Here is an 18492-nt window from a genome sequence, read left to right on the forward strand (position 1 = left end):
TGTGTGTTAGCCCGATCCTTTGGGCTATATTTTATTTGGGGTGAGCCCCTCCGTGCAGCTTCTCAGGTGACCCTAGTGGTAAAGAACTAACCTGCCAGTGCAGGAGATATAAGAGATTTGGATTCGATCCCTGAGTTGGGAAGATCCCCTGGAGGAAGGCATGACAACCCACTCCAGAATTCTTGCCTGGAAAATCCCATGGACAGAGGAGCCTGGTGGGTACAGTCCATGGGGGAGCAAAGAGTCAGACATGACTGAAGTGATTTAGCATGCACGCACCTCCATACACCATCATCCCCTTGGTGTTTTGATCCCATGCGCTATGTAACTAGGAGAACCTCTTACAGATTTCAGCCAGAAGACAAGAGGAGGCCAATTAGAAAGCTAACCACTGGATTGAAATGGCTCCTTCATGAGAAGACCATATTGTCAGTCCACATGGAACACGGCTTCAGCACAGAATGTCTGCTAAGGTTGAATATTCTGCTGAAACACGTTTGAAGTAAGCAATAAATAAACATAATCTCTGCTTCAAAAAGTTAGAAGCAGGGGTTAGAAGGAAACAGAAAAACGATGCTTTTGTAGGAATGATGATTTCTCCCCTTTTGCATTGACTAATTGATGACTATGTGGGTCTTTTTCTTTTTTTTCCTTTCCAGAGGGAAGAAAAGATTTGAGTTGGCTTGAATCCCGTTAGAACAACTAGCTGGAGACGAGCCATCTGTCACAGCTGCTGCCCGCTCTAACTGCCACTCTAATTGACAATGAACTCAGAGACCTGCGATAATTGTGGCTGCCCAGTGACTTAGGCAGGTAATGCCTTCCTTTTAGGATCCATCAAGCCCCATCTGTGCTGCTCGCGGCCTTTCTCCCGGGACCCTGCTCTCTGTGAAGCGGCAAAGCTTCGCTCAAGCCTGGGGTTTGCCTCATTAGGGAGGCTCTATGGGCCTGCGGGATGGCCAGCCCAGGATGAAACTGCAAACCTCCTACAACTCGTCCTGAGATTTTAATCTCATTGCCAGGCGTTCACAACATCTGCCATTCATCCTGAGCTGTTTTGGGGAGATTTGTGCCAACTGCTTTTTCTTCTGCTTAGTTTATAGAAAAACAGTCATTTCCATGAGTTTTCTCAACCAGTGTGTTTTGGTAAATTTTCCTTACATATTTTTTTTTTTTCTTTTTATGTCTGGTTGCCTTTAAAGTGGAACAGTGACAGATTTTTTTTCCCCCCTTGGGCTCCAAAATCACTGCAGATGGTGACTGCAGCCATGAAATTAAAAGACGCTTGCTCCTTGGAAGAAAAGCTATGACCAACCTAGAGAGCATATTAAAAAGCAGAGACATTACTTTTTGACAAAGTTCCATCAAGTCAAATCTATGGTTTTTCTAGTAGTCATGTATGGATGTGAGAGTTGAACTGTGAAGAAAGCTGAGCACCGAAGAATTGATGCTTTTGAACTGTGGTGTTGGAGAAGACTCTTGAGAGTCCCTTGGACTGCAAGAGATCCAACCAGTCAATCCTAAAGGAAATCAGTCCTGAATATTCATTGGAAGGACTGATGCAGAAGCTGAAGTTCCAGTACTTTGGCCACCTGATGCAAAGAACTGACTCATTGGAAAAGACCCTGATGCTGGGAAAGATTGAAGGAGGGATGAGAAGGGGATGACAGAGGATGAGGTGGTTGGACAGTATCACCGACTCAACGGATATGAGTTTAAGCAAGCTCTGGGCATTGGTGATAGACAGGGAAACCTGGTGTGCTGCAGTCAATGGGGTCACAAAGAGTCAGACACAACTGAGTGACTTAACTGAACTGAAGGTGGAGAATCACACACTCACTGGAGACTAGCCTGAACATAGCAATGAGGTCAGCAAGACAATACATTGCATCAGCAGGGATCAGGTGTCGCCTTGCCCATTGGCAAGTATCCTGGAACACAACTTGAATCCCATGCACTGGACTTGGTTTTTCAGAGATATTTCCCTTAGAGTTGATATTACGACTTAAAAACATACCTTTTCATGAAGCATCACTGTTGCTCCCGTGATCCTATAGGCATTTCTTTCCAAGTCTCTTGATGAAGCAGCAATGACCTGGTGGGAAGGACCAAAATGCCATAACTGTGGTCAGGAAGGTCAGTCCTCTGCAGAAAAGAAGCTGTCCCCTCCCACTGAAGGGCAGGCTGTGTTCAGTGTCTTTTCTCCATGATTCAGGCAGAGGAGACCCCGTTCATATTTTCATTCATCTCAGAGGACACTTCCTGCCTTCATTTGGAAAACAAAAATAAAAGCTAAACCTGATGACCTCTAAAGCCCCTTCAAATCAAGCTTTGCTCAGTGAGCCTGAAGCATTTATAAACCAAAGATCCAGAGTGACAAGCTCCATAATGGTCTTGCTGTGGAGAAAAACATAAGGAAGAATGTCACATGGTCTCTCAGACTGGCAGGCTCCATGAGATAAATACACAACAAAAACAAAACACAGCACATCCCCCGACTTTGGACCATGGCTCTCATTTGCTGCCTGTGACAACACATGTGGGAAGCTGGTGGAAAGGCAAAGTCCAGCGAAAGATGCTTGCTCCTTGGAAGAAAACTATGACAAACCTTGTAGTGTATTAAAAAGCAGAACTATCATTTTGCTGACAGAGGTCCATCTAGTCAAAGTTATAGTTTTTCCAGTAGTTGTGTACTGATGTGAGAATTGGACCATAAAGAAGGCTGAGTGCCAAAGAATTAATTCTTTTGAACTGTAGTGCTGGAGAAGACTCTTGGGAGTCTCTTGGACTGCAAGGAGATCAAACCAGTCAATCCTAAAAGAAATAAATCCTGAATATTCATTGGAAAGACTGATGCTGAAGCTAAAACTCCAATACTTTGGCCACTTGATGTGAAGAGCTGACTCATTGGAAAAGACCATGATGCTGGGAAAGATTGAGAGCAGGAGGAGAAGGGAGAGACAGAGGATGAGATGGTTGGATAGTATCACCAACTCAGTGGATATGAGTTTGAGCAAACTCTGGGAGATAGTAGAGGACAGGGAAGCCTGGCATGCTGCAGTCTAAGGGGTCATGAAGAGTCCAACACAACTTAGTGACTGAGCAACAACAACAAGCCTCACTGGACCTGTTCAATCAGAACCTCTGGGAGAAGGTTCCCAGAGTCTGTGCTCTTCACAGGTATCTTGGGTGAGTCCTACACATGAAGACCTGCAAAAGATTGTTGGAATCAGTGTAGAGGCTCAAGAGAAGAATGAAGCCTGTAGGCACCCAAAGTAGAAGTGTTACCTGCTTTGTCTGTGCTTAGAGTCTGTGCTCAGTCATGTCTGACTCTTTGAGACCCCATGGATTGTACCCTGCTAGGCTCTCCTGTCCATGGAATCCTCTAGGCAAGTATACTGGAGAGTGTTGCATTCCCTTCTCCAAGGGATCTTCCTGACCCAGGGATCGAACTCAGGTCTCCTGCACTGCAGGCAGATTCTCTACCATCTGAACCACCAGAGAAGCCCCCGTAGGCTCCTCCCACGAGGGCCTTTCTTATCACTTGTTTTTTTCACTCATGCTTGCCTTCATGGACAAGTATGTAGCTCTGAGTGAGAACTATGACTTGAGATTTTCATGTTTGAGTGGTGAATAATACTATCTCTTTTGGATAACCACTTCCCTGGTGGCTCAGACAGTAAAGAGTCTTCTAGGGAGATTTCTTAGACCAAACATAACATGAATGTGAGAAAATACAGCTCACGTCTGACTAAAAGAAAGTATTTGCTTTGGCTGGTCTTTTTTTTTTTTTTTTTAAGAGGAAAAATTAAAACTTTAGACAGAAAACCCCTTTGAGATGAGATGGTAACCATTTCTTGCTGTTGTTCAGTTGCATAACTGTGTCTGACTCTGCAATCCCATGGACTGCAACACTGGAGTATGAAATGGCAACCCTCTCCAGTATTCTTGCTGGAGAATCCCAAGGACAGAGGAACCTGGCAGGCTACAGTCCATAGGGCTGCAAAGAGTCGGACATGACTGAAGCAACTAAGCATGCATGCATGGACTGCAGCACACCAAGCTCCTCTGTCCTTCACTATCTCCCAGAGTTTACTCAAACTCAGGTCCATTGAATCAATAATGCTACCTAACCATCTCATTCTCTGCTTCCCCTTCATCCTTTTGCCTTCAGTCTTTCCCAACATCAGGGTCTTTCCCAATGAGTCAGTTCTTCACAGCAGGTGGCCAAAGTATTGGAGATTTAGCGTCAGCATCAGTCCCTCCAGTGAATATTTCAGGATGATTTCCTTTAGGATTTAGTGGTAAAAAGTAGCTTGTTAGTTTGCTGATCAGATATCCAGAAAAGTGATGCAATTCCTCCCAGATCAGACCTCAGATTGAACTTGTAATAAAACCAAGCCTGTAGATCTGGGAGGCCTCTTTACAGCAGAGCAGGCTCTTGTGGTTTACAGATCATCTGTAGTTGAAACTCACAGTCAAGCCATCCTTGCCTGAAGCGATGCTCCCAACCTAACTTTGCCTGCTCCTTCTGCAGCTCTGGATTCAGATGCCCATTTCCTAACTTCATGGGCCACATTCTAACATTTAGGACCAAAAGCGATGGACTGTTCCTTTCCTCCAAAACTCTGCTCCTCAAAATGGGATGTCTGCGGCTCTGCTGAGTTAACTGCCAGCATGTTGGCACCATCTCTGAACACTTGGAGATAATTTCCCCTTCATTCTTATTATTTTAGGTTTCACCCCCATGATTTCATGATAATTAGCTCTTTTCACTCAAGGCTCTTCCCACCCTTGTGTTTAAGCTGCAATCCCTTCCCTCAGCCAGACCTTAGCCAAGCTGAGGCCTTGCTCCTGCTAAGTTTACTCCCCTTTAAGCCAACCCTTCCATCTCCTTAATCATTATCTTTGCAGTCTGGAGCCCTTCCAATCAGTCTACATCTTTAGGAGCTCAAAAGAAACTCAACACTCTGAAAATAAGGCAGGCTTCCTGTGTCTAAGACCTGCCTGTCGTGTGCACAGCCCAATATTGATGTTGGTTTGTAGTTCTTTCATTCTCTCTGATGCCTGCCTTTTCTTATACTTTTGTCTTTTTGCTCATATGCATGAATATTTTAAAATTTATTTTATTCAATTATAGTTGATTTATAGAGCTGTGTTGATTTCCCCTGTACAGCCGTGTGATTCTGTTATACAACTATCTACATTTTTTCATATTCTTTTCCATTGTAGTTTATCCCAGGATACTGAATATGGTTCCCCGTGCTATACAGTAGGGTCTTATTGTTTGTCCATGCATGTGTGATTTGAACATTTTTTCCTATTTTTAATTTTTTTTACTGGAATATAACTACATTACCATGTTGTAGTTTCTGCTGTATATTGAGGTGAATCAGCTAAATGTTTACATATATCCCCTCCCTGTGAGCCTCTCTCCCACCCCACCCCCATCCCCCAAAATTGTTTGAGCAACTATCTGGAAAACACTGAGTTAAAAAGTAAAACAGAATTCTTTATATCATTAATACAATCCATTAAGTCTTCTTGGTGCTCACGTTTGTTGTGAATGTCTAAGGAAGAGAGAATACACACAGCCTTGCTCACATTTACCTGAGTCGGGGAGACTTATCCCTGGGCAGCTCTCCAGGCTAGTGCTCACTCGATTATATTCTGGGCAATGCCTGCCTATACCTCCTTTCTCCAGTCTTCACATGCTAAATATGGAAGTGTGCATTTATTTATAGACGAGAGATCTCATTCAGTCATGGAAAATGCAGACAGTTTAAAAGGACTTCTCAGCTGTCTCTGCAGGATTTAAAACCTGCAAGTCTTTTCTCACTCTAGTCTCTCATCGATATTTCCTGACATGTCTTGTGTACAGTCTTACTTAAATCTTGGGAATGAAATGACTAATAATTGGGGAATTATAGCCCTCATGTTATGCAGACGAGTGTCTGAGTTTAGTTTTTAGTGGGTCGTGGAGAGAGGACCACCACCCCGATCATGGGAGGTGGCAGCTTGGTTTTCTTTGGAAACCTCCCATCTGGTTACTTAATCTTTAAAAAGACACAGATGGGGAGAAAGCTGTGAGCCCTGATCACCAAGAACAGGGATCTGATTACTGCTTGTGGAGAATTCTATCTCCTAATTCCATTTTTCCTGCAGTGTAATTATAGACTTGTTACTAAATCTTTGTTGTTGTTGTTTTAATCTGGCAACGATGTAGTAAGAACTGTTAGGAAAAGAATGTTTAAATTACTTTTAAAATATGTTGGACCCCACCATGACACTGTTCTTGCTGATGAGAAGTGACTGTGTTTACCTTCTTACTTAGAGGAAACATCAGAAGCAGAAGCACATCTGAATTTAGTTATTTGGAAGCTGCATCCCAACTTTTTCAAAGGATATATAGAGAATGAGAGCGAGAGAAAGAGTGCATGCTTAGTCACTCAGTTGTATCTGACTCTTTGTGACCCCGTAGACTGTAGCCCACCAGGCTCCTCAGTCCATGGAATTCTCCAGACAAGAATACTGGAGTGGGTAGCCATTCTCTTCTCCAGAGGATCTTCCCAACCCAGGGACCAAACCCATGTCTCCTGCATTGCAGGCAGATTCTTTGCCCTCTGAGCCACCAGGGAAACACCCAATAAAATCAAAAGCATAGTTTATAAGCTCTTAGCAAAGGAGGGTCTAGCAGGTGATGGTCAGAGCTGCTATGACTCCAGTTGGACTAATCTAATCATCTATGAAAAAATGATAGCGAATTCAAACCAGAGGAGTCAAGAGAGAAATAGACTTAAAATATTTTATTATCTTTGATTTATTTTTTTAATCTAGGTTTTCCTGCAGATCAGTGGACAAAGGTTTGCCTTATGGGTTTATTTCTACTAAGGAAAGCAAAAACAAAAATAAGAACTGGAGAGGTAGAGCTTAGGTAATACCTGAGTGGTTTACACTTACTGATTCCTCTGTGAACACCTCCCCACCCATGTGAGGACATGCAGAGGCCCAGGATTTCCATAGCTTATCAGAAATTTCGTAGACTTACTCATCCTACATTTCACTTTCTTCTTCTGTCTCCTTCCTCCACATTCTTTGCACTATTTACACTTTCACCTAAGTCCCTCTAAACCTATGATTGTGTTTCTTCTACAGTTCTGTGCTCCATTCAGACCTCTGCAGAGAAGACTCAAATATATCAGGGTTCTGATCCTAGCTTCTCCAATAAACAGCTGTGGAACTTTGAATAGTTGTCTCAAGCTCTCTGAGTTTCAGTTTCATGAAAAACAAGACAGTCATTACATGGGAGGTTGCTATGAAATTAGATGAGATAACACACACAGACATCTATATCTATCTCTCTATATATACACACTTGATGAAAGGTATGTCTACATCCCCCCTCCACACCCCAACCGCTGTGCCTCGTTATCTCCTCCTCACCTGTGTCCATCCCTTCATGCTGCCCATCACTCTCTCTGCCTCCTGGACCCCCCTGTGTCAGAGTTCCCTCTGTCTTCCTGCTCCTTCAGCATGCCTCAGCTTAATCTTTACTCCCTAGGGGAGTCTTCTCTCACCTCCAGTCCGATTCACATCTCACCTTATTCTCTTTGACCTGTGTGTGCCTCGTGTAGCCTTTTTCACAGCTGTCCTCTTTCTTTAATCCCATGAGTCTGCAGATTCCAAGACAGGAGCTTCTTCTGGCTCATCCCCATTTCCTTGCACGGCGCCTGGCAGACAGTAACCCAGATAAATGGTTAAACAAAGAGACATCCTAGAGAACTGTCATTCTGTGAATGTCATGATAAACAAGACAAACTCAGCAGTGGACCTTCAGCATTTAGAGGCATCTATGCCAATGAGCAGCAGGGTGAAATTCAAGTTCAGGACTAGTTGTTAATACCTACAAGCGCTTTCCACACACACTGTTTCCCCACTATAGTTTATATCCTTCTATGATTCATTAAACAGATTATTGTTGTTGCTCAGTCCTTCAGTCATGTCCAACTCTTCATGACCCCATGGACTGCAGCACACCAGGAGTCTCTGTCCCTCATTATCTCCCAGAGTTTGCTCAAATTCATGTCCATTGAGTCAATTATGTCACCCAACCATCTCATCCTCTGTTGTCCCCGTCTCCTTCTGCCCTCAATCTTTCCCAGCCTTGTGGGCTTGTTCAATGAGTCGGCTCTTTGCATGAGGTGGCCAAAGAATAACATTCCTAATACTGGCTTTCATAAACCTTGACTATGCTGCAGGTATTTCAGAGGATTCAATTTGTTAAAGATATGCATTCTCTCCATGTGAAATTATTAAGCTTAGTGTTTAAAAGGCTTATATAATTGGCTCTCCTTTCCCTTCCTAGTACCTACAGGCACGTTTCCCTGTGTATGTTTGAAATGTGCAGTAACAGTAATGTGAGTCAAGGGGAGTGGTCCAGAGAAAAGGACCTCCAAGGCAAGAGTCCAGGAGTTGTAACAGCAAGTCTGCCTTCATATTTTCAAAAGTCCTATTAATGGAAAACAATAGCTTGCTTGTGTGACAGATATTAGGGAGAGATGAAATTTATGTGAAGGACTCAGGCTTGCTGCAAGAAAAATATCATTTAATTCTTCTCGATATTAAAAGGAAAACTTTCAGTAAAGATTAATTTTTCAAATTGCAAACCAAAGGAACTGTCAGTGGTTCCTTTCATCCAAAAGCTCACTCAAAAATAAGATGACTATCTGGTTGAAATTAGCTGTACATTTAAATGATTATTGATTGAGCATTTGAGCCAGGCTTAGGTAAAAACGGGTCTTTGAAAATGCAGCTGGAAAATTGAATCCATACCATTGATTAAAGGACCCACTAGAAATAAAATGAAGGTTTTGCTTGGTCTACTGATTTTTGACCTTAGTTCTGTGAGGCATGATATTTCTGTCTCAAGATTTCAGCAAGGAAGTGAATGCTTCCATGAATGTGATCCCTTGTTTATATAAGAACATACAGCAAATTATAATGGAACTGGGAATGATTTTCACATATTTATGCAATAATATCACAGAGATTGAAATGTGTAACTAGGCAAAGTTACACAGGTGATTTAAATGAGTAAATCCGATTTCAGGCTGTTTATTAATGAAAGTCATTATACAGGGTTGATAGAAAGCAATATTATCTTTGAAATATCCTTAAAGTTAGAAGCAAAATAAAAATATGTAGCACATATAATTTATGTGGCCCTGAATGTTGCCTAATGATGCAAATTGAAATAAACTCACATTCTGGAGATCCAGCAACATACCCTTTGGTACAGAGTTGAGCATAGAAGAAACAAAGTGCTTTTCCATGTCCCAAGATTTCTTTGGTCCAAGAACATGAATTATTGAACAGATTTCTGAACCCATGGAAACTTAGGTTTACTCACTTGTCTAGCCTGAGAAATAGTGATTATTGCTGAGTATATTTGGTGCATAATATTTTGCAGAGGGCTTTCTTTTTTTAACAAAGAAAAAAAAAGTCAGAATTAAGTTAGTCCTTATTCTAATCTAATTTAATATAGCTGTTTCATATTTAAGTAGCTATTTATTTTTTTTAATTATGAAAGTATGATAATACATTTACAGGAGACTTGGGAAATACAGAACAAAATTGCATACAGTTCCACTGTATGTTTCAAATATTCTTTAAGTAAATAAATTAAGATTTTTAGTTGGAGTTTCAATATCAAATGGAGAAGGAAATGGCAACCCACTCCAGTATTCTTGCCTGGAAAACCCCATGGACAGAGGAGCCTGGCAGGCTACAGCCCTTGGGGTCACTAAGAGTTGGACATGACTGAATGACTTCACTTTCAATATCAAACTCTCAAAAATTAAAAGAATGAATCTATCCTTCTACTTTTCTCTCTATTCACTCTATTAATTTTTCAAGTAGTTATTTTTTTGGTTATGGAACACCAGTAACTAATGTTAGAACTGCAATGAAAACCCAAGGACATGAGACTGAGTGTGACATCACAGGATAAGAGGAGCCAGCTTCATGACACAAGATTTTCCGTGTATCCTAGGGTATTCTCCTGGGTGGGAGGAGCTGGGGAACAGGCAACTCAGGGGAAACCCAGAGATAAGACTGGAGACCTAGTTCTCACTTGGCTGCACCAGTGACAGCTGGGAGACTGAAATTCAAGGTTAGGGAGCAGTCCTGAAGGTGCTCTCTGGAGGAAAAGCCCTGAAATCACTCAATCTGGAAGCTGAAGACAGCATTGAATTCTTGTCACAGGCCATTGATTCCAGTCAGGAAGAGGGATGGAGCTGGCGACTAGGGATGAATGGTCAGTAGCAGATGGCCTGGGGAGAAGCTCTTGCTGTGCTCATGTCAGGAGTCAAGTTGGTTCTCCCTCCAAATGGCCTGAAAGCAGCTGAAACCATTCACTTCCTTATACAGGGTATAGAATGGGTCAGTGTGTGTGTGTGTGTGTGTGTGTGTGCGCGCGCGCGCGCGCGCATGCACGCATGCCTACAGTAGTTTAATGAAGGCAGATGATTGAAAAGAGGCAAGGGAAAGTTGATTTCTTCCAGTGGAAAGACTGTTACCTCTAAGTATTTGTTGTTTGTTGTTTAGTCATTCAGTCATGTCCGATGGCTACAGCCATGGACTGTAGCCCGCCAGGCTCCTCTGTCCATGGGATGCTCCAGGCAAGAACACTGGAGTGGGTTGCCATTTCCTTCTCCAGGACATCTTCCCAACTAAAGGATCAAACACATGTTTCCTGTTTGGCAAGCAAGTTCTTTACCATTTAGCCACCAGGGAAGACCAAGTGTTAAATACACACTCATATATGGTTGTGAGAGTAGGACTATAAAGAAAACTGAGCACCAAAGAACTGATGCTTTTGAACTGTGGTTGGAGAAGACTCTTGAGTCTTGAAGTCCCTTGAACAGCAAGGGGTTCCAACCAGTCCATCCGAAAGGAAATCGGTCCTGAATATTCACTGGAAGGACTGAGGCTGAAACTCCAATACTTTGGCCACTTGTTGTGAAAGATTAAAGGCAGGAGGAGAAGGGGATGACAGAGGATGAGATGGTTGGATGGCATAACCGACTCGATAAACATGAGCTTGGGTAAACTCCGGGAGTCAGTGATGGAGGCCTGGCATGCTGCAGTCCATGGGGTCGCAGAGTCGAACACGACTGACTGAACTGAATTGAACTGAACTAAATTCCCTTCTTTTTGAGTGAATATTTTCTTTTAAATTATTAGACTCACTAAAAGGATATGTTGCTCAGAGTTTTCTCAGGGTGTATATGTTTCTGTGACAGAGCAAACAATTGCTTTTCTTATTTTTATATCAGGTTTGATAGCTGTGACATCTGTCCCTCAAATAATAGTACATTTAGTACATGCTTTATTGCTAGGAACCATTCCAGTGTTTTCAGAGACCAAGATATATGTTCAGGGCAAAAATAAAAAACAAAATGAAACCCTTCTTAGATGAATCTGTATATTAAGTGGGATGTGTTTTCCTCCATAAATGGATCACTGAAGATCTGACAATGACTTTTGAATCATGTTCCCTTGCATTGGAATCAGAGAGACTTAACCACTGGACCACTGGGGAAGTTTCTCATCTTGTTTTAGATGCTCTGCAGAGTGACAGGGTCCACAAAGTATCCTTGGTTCTACCGAGCTGCCATGATTCTCTGAAGTTCTACAATTGCCCCCAGTTCCTGGAACTTAAGTTGTGGAGATTCTGTGTTTCCTGGCAACTAAATTCGCTCAGGAGCTCACCCAAGTTATGGGCACGTTCTCCTTCCTCTGCAAGGAGTAAGATCCTGAAGAACAATTCATGGGGGAAGCTAGCATCTGAATGGTTTCAGGGAGAAGCCTGAGGTGGCTAGAGAACTTCTCAGTAAAGGGGCAGGGGTTCTCCATCCTGAGCTGTCAAAGGTGAGGCAACCTCAACCCTGACGTTGCCAAGCCTATTTCTAAGAGGAGAGACCAGGGAAACCCTGAATTTCGTGGCCTTCCATGGGGCTCTGGAATTTGAACTGTCTTTCTTTTTGGTCTTAATCAAGTCTTTTTAATTGAAATATAGTTGATGTACACTACTATGTTAGTTTAGGGTGTATTGCTTAATTATTTGACATTTGCATGCACTATGAAATAATCACCACAATAAATCTAGTAACCATCATTGATCAAGTCTTGAGATAAGACCCAGATCAGAAAATATTGAAACTGGAAGCCTTCCAGGTTTAGTGAAAATATATCCAATGGGTCTTTAAGAAAACTTCCAAAAAGATACAAATGAACTTATTTACAAAGCAGAAATGGACTCACAGACATAAGAAACAAACCTACAGTTACCAAAAGGAGAAAGGTAGGGGGAGGGATATATCAGGAGTTTGAGATGAACGTATCCACCACTATATAAAGAATAGACAACCAACAAGGACCCACTGTGTGTTCAGCACAGGGAACTATACTCAATATCTTGCAGCAACCAATCAAGGAAAAGAATCTGAAAAAGAATACATATATGGACTGCCTTTATAAAGACCCCACACACACACTGACTCCTGTTCTTGCTCACACGCACATCAATGCAGGGAACACCTTAGAATCACCAACTCCTGGGACCCACAGACTTTCCAGTCTGATCATGACATGTAGAGCGTGAGAACCCAAGTCCCAGAGAGAGCAGGTGGGCAAGGCCAGGATGGAGCCATGCTCCCCACATCTGGCACGCCCCACCCCCGTGAGCCCCTCACGTAGACGTGTCAGTACATGAACAGGGGTGACCGCTGGAGCTAACAGAGTGTAACAGCAGGCAGAGGTCCCAGCAGTTCCGGGCGTGCTCTGCTCATAAAGGCATCTGAATGCCAACAACAGTAATGTGAACAGCCCTGCTGGGGCTCCCTGTCACAGACCAACCTCACACTGCCTCCAGGGAGCTCAGCGGGAGTGATGTGTAGGAAGGTGTATGTGTCAAAAGCTCTGCCCAAGTCCCTTCTCCTCTAAGATGAGTCATTTCTTGCCTTGTCCTCTGAGTCATAGGAGGACAGACTCGCTGCCTCACCCAGATGCAAAGGGTGCAGGAAGCACTGTGTCTGGGCTCTAGCTCACAAGCCCGGTATGGCCACCACATCTTCACTACATGATGTGATGCCAGTACTAGGAGACTTACGGTAGCAGAAGCGGACTCACAGACATAGAAGACAGCTCAAATGTTTATAGAAACAACTCAAATGCCCATGGAGAGATGGTTGGTTTGAGAAGCTATGACATATATGTATGTATGTATATATAGTGTATGTCTGTGTGCGTGCTAAGTCGCTTCAGTCATGTCTGACTCTTTGTGACCCTATGGACTGTAGCCACCAGGTTCCTCTGTCCATGGGATTCTCCAGGCAAGGATACTGGAGTGGGTTGCCATGCCCTCCTCCAGGGGATCTTCCCCTCCCAGGGATCGAACCCGCATCTCCTGCAGCTCCCGAATTGCATGTGGATTCTTTACTGCTCAGCCATCATGGAAGCCCCATATAATGTGTGTGTGTGTATGTGTGTGTATATATATACATATACACATATATATGCATATATAATGAAATATTAGCCATAGAAATGAATGAAATATTGCTATTTGCAACAAATGAACGAATCTAAAGAATGTAGTATGAAGTGAAGTCAGACAGAGAAATTTATATGTGGAATCTGAGCTACAATACAAATGTATCTATGTACAAAACAGAGATAGACTTACAGACATAGAAATCAAACTTTTGGTTACCAAAGGGGAAATGGTGATGTATAAGTTAGAAGCATGAAATGTACAGACACAAACCACTACACATAAAATAAACAACAAAGATTTACTGTATCACACAGGGAGCTATATTCAAAATCTTATAAAAATGTATAATGGAGAATATGTATAGATACATATATCTGAGTCACTTTGTTAAATACCTGAGACTAGCACAATGTTGTAAATAAACTACACTACAATTAAAAAAAAAATTAGAAAATAAAAACCAGAGCAAAAAGCAAGAGAAATGAAGAGCAAATGATGGTAGAAGAGTGTGCTGGGAAGAAATCACAGATCTGCCAGCCCTAAGAGACAGCGTAGGGGCAAAATCTGATTGTAAAGGTGTTTCTTGGTTCCCTCAGAGCCCAGTATAAATGATCAATATTACCACTTTACTGATGCATAACTTCATTCACTACAGTTGAGGCAAAATCTCCTGCAGCTAGATTACATCACAGATATATGAAATCATTTATCCTTGGTGGAATTTCTCACACTTTTCACCACTGTTATTCAATATTATCATCATTACGTTCATAATTGCCTTTAATGTTGCTGAGTGTCTTTGTGGCATTTCCACTGATCATATTAACTCATTCACTCAATGCATATTTATTGAGCTTCTACTCTGTTCCAGGCTCTGTGGTCAGAGACAAAGAAGAGAGTCCTGACCCTGGAAGCCCATCAAGTAAGATATGCACATAAATAAGTATTAAAAAAAAAAAAAAGCGGGTCATTGGAGGGGGTGCATCTTCTAAGAGATGTGGACAGAGAACCTGAGATTTGAGTCAATTTAAAATGCTGACCAAAAGCTGATTGTTTTGAGGAGAAATGAGAGCTCATTCTTGGCAGAGACTAAGAGTTGAGAGATAAAGGAATGTGTGAGAAGAATTTAAATGGGCTGTCTTCCCAGATCACAAACAGTGAGGTGGAGGAAGACCCCAGGGGAAAGTAAATGAGAGTCGGATGATGGGGAACCTTGTGTTCCACGTGAACTTGGACTTCATCTTTGACAGGACACAGGGCTACTGAGAGCCTTGTCTTGTGTGGTGTTCAGAACGTTCACCCATGGGTGGTGAGGGCAGCATAAAGCCTCCTGAGGCTGCGTCCCTGCCAGTGATGGGAGAGAGCCTCTGGTTTGCTCTGACCACCCTCCCTGCCAGCCAGCTGCATGTCCAGCCTGCAGGTCTTTGACCAAAGAAAACATTGCCATCATGGGAATGCCATTCAGATTTCCAAAGGCTTCATTGGTTGACCTTTTGGATCCAATTCTGCCTAGAGGAGCTGAATCTGGGAGGCATATTATCATAATACATCCAGAGATAAATATTTAACCTTTCTGATGCTGAATGATTTAACAGGTGCCTCTGCCATGTCTGAGGAAACGGACTCCTTCAGGGTCTAATAAAAATAATCATTGTTTCCACAGGAGTGCACAGTCATAGAAGAAATAAGGGCTTCTATTCATACCAGCTGAGTGTCTTCTGCGCCGGGGGTAGGTCCCGGCTGAATCTGGAAACGAAAGGGAAACACTCACCGGTCACCCCCGGCTGTTAAGATTCATGCTGAGGCAGCTGATTCACCTGCTACCTCAGGGTTCATGGCCCAGATGTTCCTGAGGACTGGTTACAGCATCTCTTTTAGTGCATGATAGATTAGCATCCCACTTTAATGAATTCCATAAATAAAAGATGATGAAATGCCAGTGTTTTGCAAACTGTATAAGGTTAGCTTTATCTCACAATCTGGCTGCAAGATTTCTGTAGCCAGCCTTTTTTTCTTTTCTTTCCTTCTTTGACTTTATTTTCTGAGATGATGTTTTGGCATTTAATGTGTAAGAAATGAATGTCCCTTTGATTATGAAAGGGTAGAATTGAATCCAGTCTTTCACATGGGCTAAGTGTCCCTTGGCACACTGGAAAATTGATCAGTGGAGGTAATGAAAAGTTGTTTGTCAGGTGTAGTATTCTGTCTCCTTTATACGTCTAGCTGATCACAGAAAACTATTGGCAGAAGAACCAACTCTAGGAAAAAAAGTTTATTTATGCCTTTCTAGGGAAGCATTTAATTAAGTGATTTGTATCATAGAAACATGCTACATTTTAGAATGAAAAATTCTTTGCACATAGAAACCCAGTTACACCAGTGATTGGACAATGGGTTGTCTTGGTTGTTTGTACCTTCAGGAGTTGTATAAAATGGCCCTTGAAAAATTCGTGCCCACCGAATAGAGCCTTGCTTTAAACCACCCTAAGAATCTGTTGGTCCTTGTGATGGTCAGCTGCTGAAGGTGCGCCAGCGGTCCTCACCTACGGTGGTCACATTGATAAGACCCCTCTCCTGCAGGAGGGGTGCCTTTCTGGGCAGAGGTGACAGCACTGGCACTTGCATCTTCTTGCTCTGGCCCCCACTGAGGTGAGGCCAGCAAGAGCTCTATGAGCCGTCCACCTGGCAAGGAGCAGAGGCTTCCCCCTCCGTCCAACTGTCCCCAGGAATCGAGTTCTGCCAACAGCCACTGAGCGAGCCGAGACGCAGAACCTGTCCGAGGCGAACCCTAGGAGGACTGGGCCCAGGTGATACAGCAGATTTGACTGCACCCCGTCAGGGCTCCTGTGCTAGGACATCCAGCCAAGACCTGTCATGTTTCCTGACCTCAGAAACTGTCAGATAAAAAATGTGCATTGTTTTAAGCCACTCATTTGTTTTACACTTTGGGTGATAGAATTGGTAGCAGATTACCCTAAAGAACTTCCAAACTGATATTGTCTGAAAGTCATCCTTAAAAGTACATTTCATTATTAATACACAGAGCAAGGATGGAAATAGCGTATAGTTTGCTATGTACATAAAAGTTAAAGAGTTTAATATCCAAGACCCTAGATCAGCAGTGTGTAAACTGTGGCCACACTAGCCCACATTCTGTTTTTGTAAATAAAGTTTTATTTAAAACAGCCATGACCATATATTTTGGAGAAGGCAATGGCACCCCACTCCAGTACTCTTGCCTGGAAAATCCCATGGACTGAGGAGCCTGGAAGGCTGCAGTCCATGGGGTCGCTGAGGGTCGGACACGACTGAGCGACTTCACTTTCACTCTTCACTTTCACGCATTGGAGAAGGAAATGGCAACCCACTCCAGTGTTCTTGCCTGGAGAATCCCAGGGACGGGGGAGCCTGGTGGGCTGCTATCTATGGGGTTGCCCAGAGTCAGACACGACTGAAGTGACTTAGCAGCAGCAGCAGATCATATATTTACATGTTGTTCTCAGTTGCTTTGAGGGAAACCTCAGGGATAAGTAGCTATCTCTGAGATTACATGCACTGTAAAGAGATTGTAAAGAGATTGTGTGCACTGTAAGGACTAAAATGTTTATTGAAATAGCTGGCCCTTCTCTCTCTTTCTCACACACACACACAATTGCTGAGTCCTACCATAGCTTAAACTTATTCAAAGAAGCTGCCTATGTTACAAATGAAGAAAATCATCCTATGGCAAGCATAAAGGAAAAAGTCATGCTCTGGGAAAATAAAATAAATGAAACATGAGAGTGTGAAATACTGCTAGTATTTAAACACACCATTGTGATTTGGCAGAGGGAGCATGAAGCCCTTTTGTTTATAATAAATGGTACCCCACCAGCTGGTGAAACCAGCTCTGTTCTGATTGTATCTGCACTTAGGAATTCTAAGTGTTTTAACATAGTATTGCTTTGTTTCATTTCATATTTCTAACTGAATTTCAAGCTCCTAGAAAGAAGAATTTTAAAGCTAAACTGGACTTTGTACTTCATTAAGTCCAATATCTTCCCTTTGCCAGTGAGAAAGCTGAAATCTATACTCGCTGTGTGACCTACCTGAAATGGAAGTTCTTTCTCCTCCCTTTTAATACCCTATCTTGCTGCCTTTAGAATCTGGTATAGTGTTCCACAGTCTACAAAGCACATGCCTGATTATTTCTTCTGGCTAAATTCACAATATTTCAGTGCAGGAGTTACTCTTGCTGCTGCTGCTAAGTCACTTCAGTCGTGTCCAACTCTGGGCAACCCCATAGAAGGCAGCCCACCAGGCTCCCCCGTCCCTGGGATTCTCCAGGCAAGAACACTGGAGTGGGTTGCCATTTCCTTCTCCAATGCATGAAAGTGAAAAGTGAAACAGAGGTTGCTCAGTCGTGTCCGCTCTTCTCAACCCCATGGACTGAAGCCTACTAGGCTCCTCCAGCCATGGGATTTTCCAATCAAGAGTACTGGAGTGGGGTGCCGTTGCCTTCTCCAGCAGGAGTTACTCTTAGTGCTTACCAAATAGCCACATGCTCTTGACTTCTTGGGGCCCCTCTCAGTTAGGTTAGGTCCAGGATACTGGGGTCAGGCCAGTGGGAAGTGAGCAGAAACAAAGCCAGCCACTTACAAGGTTGGCCTTCTTAACCACATTTTCATCCTGGGGAGCTAGGGGCTCCGATGACTTAACTGCAAGAGGACTCACTGTGGGACTCTTCTGCTCAGAGGAGAGCCTCTGAGAGGAGAATCGCAACTCTCCCCAGACCAGGAGATGAGCAAGAAATAAACCTTTGTTTTGTGGAGACATTGATATCCCAGAGCTTGTTTGCTGTTGTAAGCCTGCTATTACCATGACTGTGTAGATTCGGCAATTTGGCAAACTTTTTTGACCAGTTTATAAAGCAGGATAAAGAAATAAGCCAGGAC

The sequence above is a fragment of the Bos grunniens genome, chromosome 11, assembly GCF_055505025.1.
Source record: "Bos grunniens cultivar Pamir isolate PY7600 chromosome 11, Bosgru_T2T1.0, whole genome shotgun sequence".
NCBI lineage: Eukaryota > Metazoa > Chordata > Mammalia > Artiodactyla > Bovidae > Bos > Bos grunniens.